Source organism: Chinchilla lanigera, unplaced genomic scaffold (assembly GCF_000276665.1).
Source record: "Chinchilla lanigera isolate Chin_1 unplaced genomic scaffold, ChiLan1.0 scaffold00006, whole genome shotgun sequence".
Lineage (NCBI taxonomy): Eukaryota > Metazoa > Chordata > Mammalia > Rodentia > Chinchillidae > Chinchilla > Chinchilla lanigera.
In genome coordinates, this window is record NW_004955407.1 from 16,812,856 (window position 1) to 16,818,221 (window position 5,366).

Here is a 5,366-nt window from a genome sequence, read left to right on the forward strand (position 1 = left end):
AAAAAAAAAAAAAAGAGTATACAATAAATAATCAAAGAAGAATGAAACAACACAAGCCTCAAACTGTTTAGTTCCAGAGCTATCTTTAATCTCTTTCAGGAGATCAGAATCATAGGTTTAGAGACAAAGAGTAGCCCTGACTGCCACTGAACAGGTGTCGAGAGTTGACCATCTTTCTTAGAACTCCAAGGGTGAAAGACTCTTTTTCCACCTAATAAACATCAACATCTACTACTATTGTCCTGTCCCAGGGGTGTATGGACGCAAAGTCCTAGCAGGCTTCTAGTTTGGTATTTCTTGAAACCTTGTGCTTAGTCACACAGAATTTAAACCAAATAAGGACCTCTCTCTTACATCCATAAAGTTTTTTTTGCTAAACAAAATGAACATGTAAGATGGATTTTAATATAGAGCTCTTATTCTGTCAGGTGTAACAACCTGAAAATTTTCTGGGGAGAGTAAACCATGATAGCTTGTAATTTCAAACACAACCGTTAACCATGTCAAAAAAGCAATTATATTTCCAAGTGCCTTAACAAAATCCCTTTCAATCCTATCCCTATTAACTGAAATTAGAAAGAAAAAGAGGGAAAAACAGAGGGAGAATGGATGAACAGATAGTCATAATCACCCTTCTAGCGAAAGTTTAATGTATGCTGGTATTCTTGAAAGTATTTCAGCCAAAAATAAATCAGGCAAATCAGAATTTTTCAAAACATAATTACCCATACCATGGTAGTTTTTTGAAAAATAAATCATCATATTATCAAATAAATACACTGGGAATCCTTTTTTTATAATCTCAGAGTGACTTTCTTCTCTAGTTTTGAGTTTCCAGCCTTCTAAATTCTTTAAACGTGCTTCCCACTACATTATTGCTAGAATTCTAGCCTGATATTTATTCCCTGGCATGCTGCTGGGTACTACTTTTAACCAAATCCTAATGCAATGGTAAATGAAACCTCATATTTTAAAAAAATTCATTCTTGTTCTCAGTTTTATGAAGTTAAGGAAAATTATGTTTCAGGTGCAGAATAACTTGTAATATCACAAGTTTTATACTGCTTTATTTGTAATACATGGAAGAAAGTGTGGGGATCAATATGACTTTCAAGTTTATGATAGTTACAAAAACTAGTAAACTTCCTACTCATCTCAAAACTGTATTCATAATGAAAATTTAAAACTATCTTTCATACCTTTAGCAAAATGAAAGTTCTGTTCTAAACAAATTCTAATCTTTAGAATACTACAGTTTCAAAATCATTACACTGAACATTAAATTCAGGAAAAGAAAAACATACATGGACAGCTATACAGTAATTTGCAAGGATACCCTAATAAACTGTAAGTCTCTTTGGTTTCAATTTCCCCCTACCCTGAATAAGAAAATGTGCTTAAAGAAAGCTTTTCCGTAGTTATTTACATCAAGTCATCTCTATCAACAATCCTGTAAAAGTATTCTCCAGTTCAACACCCAAAATCTCAGTACTCAACCACTGTTTTTCATGTTGACCTAGTCCCTCAGAAAACAGCAGATTTTAAATAGATTAAAGAAAAGCAATCCAATATTCCTTCATTCTCTTCCAAGCAAACTTGTAACTCCTGGTTCCCTTTTGGTACTCAACTTTGATCCCTCAGTTCAGATATCTTTAAGAAATATTCCAAAACAAAATGTGCATATGAACAAATGGGGAACTTGTCAATTCTCTCCCCAAACAGCCACTATTTATATAATATTGCTGGCCTCATAAAAGGGAATCCATTACCATCAGCAATTCATGTCTCTGCTTCAGCATCAGCTGCAAACAGGATACGGAAACAAGATCTCTCTCCTCCATTTACTTTTTGTTCATTCCAACCTCTAGACATAATCCTCAGCTCCACTCCATTGGTCTGCTTCATCATCTGACACTCCTGGTTTTTACCTTCGTAAGTCTTAGGGACCACCCTAGTGTTACATTTCTGATTGTTGTGTTATCTAAATACTACCGAATGAGTGTGCTCATCATGCATCTGCAGTCCCCTGCAAAAAGTTCAATGTCAGGAAATTAATGTTGAATGATTTAATTCAAAGATTCAAAGACACACACCTTGAAAGTCACCCTACCACACTTTGTTGAAAATATTTCTTTGCCTTTTCAACAGCAGTCAGAACTTTTTAATAAAAAATTTTTCTCAAGTAGGAAAACTAAGGTACGCAGGAATCTCCTAAGAACAGCAAATGCTTTTTCCTCTGTGGCCATCCATGTAAAAGTAAATCATTTTTTTAATACACAAAACTCACTCTTTTGACTGTGAATCACCTAAAGAGAAGATGGAGAAAGTACAAGAGGAAAGAAATTTCACTCCACCACAGACAAAAATGGAAGATACAAACTGAAGCAATTTTCTTGGAAAAGAAGAGAATATCTGAAAAAATAGAAACTGTTTATTTTAGAGAAGGGGGGACAGAAAGAGGTGAGAAGCTTAGGAGGGAAAAGGGGAAGATGAAAGAAGGAAAAGAATGAAGAGGAGAAGGAAAGCAGGCAAAGAGGTCACAGAGCAACTACACCCCTCTTCTCTATTAACTTACAGTTTAAAAACTCTCAGTCACTTACACTTTGAAAAGTCAAATGAACTGATCCTGTCACAATTTAAAGTAAGGCCTTCTAAACTTATTTTGACCAGAGTTATCTTTTAACTTAATACACAGAGCTATTATTGCCTTTCCAGAACACTTAAAACAAGTTGCTTAATATGTTTAGATTTTAAAATTAAAAACCTAATTCTTTTAACTTCATGTATCCTAAACGAATCTGGTTTAAAATTACCTCCATGTCATGGTACTGTGGTGATGGCTGGCCATGGAACCTCTGCAATTAATATTAAGCTCTTCTTTCCTCTTTCTAGAGAGCCAAGGACAGCACATCTCCTCATCTTCCTGTCTGTTCCATTAGATTGACATATTTTGCCTCATCCGTCACCTTTCATAAAACTCTTCTTTCAGATGACTTAATTCATTTTTAGTCGTCCCCAATGTTCTAAAATAGTGATGTTTGACAGAATTAATACAGTGCTCTAGTTCTCTCTGTTCAACTGGTATTTAATTAAAGATCTTAGAGGCCACCTTTCTCTCGGGCTACACCATTTCAAGGAGGAACACTAGTTCCTTGGACAATGTGATGAGCCAAGGGGCAACAAAGCTGCCTCCCTCAGGTCTCCCGTTTACCAGACTGCTTCAGTACATATCATCTACCATCCAAAGAGATTCCACCTTATTTCACACTGATTTCACTCTCACATCTCTAGAATACAATTCTAGAATAGCCTTTTTTAGGTTTCCAGAATTTCTATAGTAGGAATGCTTCCTGATATTTTTATGGCAGCTTTTGTTTCACCCGGACTTCAAAAAGTCCTAATGGCACTTCATTGGTAAGAGTTCTTGAATCCTTAATGAACAGAAAATCTTGAAGCAGTCAGAGCCACAGTGGAACACATGCTGAAAATCCCTGTTTTAAATTCTTTTGAATTAATATCTTTTGGAGAATAGCCCATTCAACTTGATATGTCATAATTTTCTTTTCTAAAGGTGGCACAGATAATTTAAATTGGCACTTGCAATTTATGACTTAAAAATTGTTCTCTTGGATGGCCTTTCCAAAGCCTGCACTTCTTAATCATTTTTTGACTATATCAGAACCACAAGAGACACGTCAATTTATGCAAACTTCAGGAGCAATAAACTAACAAACAGACTCTAGGTGGTGGTATAGGTTATTTTTTTATCATGATGTTTTGCTGTTAAAACTGAAAGAGCCAGAAAAGCCTTTAGCCTCTCCTACACACATTTCTCTATTTGGCACTTATAATATTTTAGGATGTTTAAATTAGGAAAATCTAAGTTTTACAGAGTTTGAAGACACATATAAAAACTGGTTCAGGTTAATCTTCCCATAGGCACTAAATCTGATTTTCAACTACTCCAAAGGCACTGTAACAAATTCATTTCTGTAAAAGCAACAACAGTCTTCTTTCTAATTACGTATATATTTGCTAATTATGTATGCATTTTTCTAATTATGTACATATTTTACTCATATTCCCAGAGTGTGCCTTTGGAAAGAAGACTTTCTCCACTAAAGTATGAAACAACCTAGTAAAAGCAATACTACAGCCTGCAGGGCAAAAGCTGCTCCATTGATTGATTCTCCTTCATTGTGTCTATAGGAATTAAGTCCAAGCAGAGAAAGTTACTACTGGTGAGGAAGCCACTGCCCCTAAACCAGTTAAATCCTACTGACATTACCAAACCACAGGGCAAAACCAGAGCAACTTAACTTACTTGAAAGCTGAAAAACATTTCAACATACTCCAGTCAGCAACCCACACTTAGGGGCCAGGCAGATGAAACACCATTTGTTTAGAAAGTCTACTTACTTCACTGTCTCTTCAACAAAGGTAGCAAACTGATGATTAAACATTGAATAATCGCATCTGGACAATGCCGCCCACTTGCCAAACCTATGATTCACTAATAAGCAGGTTCCATGCAATTCATAACTTTAAAAGAATGAATTACTACAGCCCTTTGCTTCACGAATTATCCCAAGAAACACAGCTTGTGTGTGTGTGAATGTGTGTATGACGATCGTTTTTACTTTGGACACTTACAATCTCCGTACCTCTAAAATTCTTATGAAAAACCTTATTTCCCTCACAATCTCGCATTCATTTGCATCACAGGAGACAAACTCCAACACAGTTCCACCAACTAAGTGGAAAGTTCTTGCATCTAGGAACATCCTGATTGTTCTGAAAATAGAACGTCACATTAAAAACATTTTAACGTTAAAGTATTATCATTCTGCTCTTCTTCTACTACCTTGGGAGTCCAGTTACATCACTAACGTGACAGAAGGTAGAAACTCCTGGAATGCTTCGGAGATCAACACGTGTCACAGACTCCCCGCTCGTCCGCCTCTAAAACACAGTTGATTCCTTTGTTCCCTGAGACTGATCACCAACTCGATTAAAATTTGTAAACTACTTAGGGAAGGATGGGACGGTCCGTAGGCTATATCTACACAGAACTCTTTCTAAAACAACATCCGAGACTAGTAAGGAGGACACCGATCGGAGAGCGAAGCAGCCGCCCCGGACAGCCTGCGCCGGGCTCACCGTGAACGCGAGTCGGCCGGGCCTCGGGTCCAAGGAGCCTCGCCCTCGGGAGGCGACGAGCAAGCGCCGCAGGCCGGGCTGGGCTGCGAGCGCTGTCCCTCGCCAGGGTCACTTTTCCGGGCCGGGAACCGGGCAAGCACAGCGCAGGGGCATCAGGACGGGAGGCGCCAGCCCAGACGCCGGGGGAGCGGGACCGAACGCCGCGC

The 5,366-nt window shown here is 37.9% G+C and overlaps 1 protein-coding gene across 3 annotated transcripts in view; it reads right to left on the bottom strand.

Moving 5' to 3' along the window:
* Nrip1 (nuclear receptor interacting protein 1) overlaps nt 1-5,366 on the bottom strand; it is an 80,045-nt gene that overhangs the window by 72,603 nt on the left and 2,076 nt on the right. The window contains exon 1 of one of the 3 annotated variants that reach the window (XM_005375569.2): nt 5,161-5,312. The exons of 1 other annotated variant lie outside the window; for it this stretch is intronic. The gene's annotated coding sequence lies outside the window, so the exon portion shown is untranslated. Of the gene's footprint in view, nt 1-2,813; nt 2,902-5,160; nt 5,313-5,366 lie in introns of those variants that run through there. One more of the 3 variants, XM_005375570.2, reaches the window with a different exon arrangement.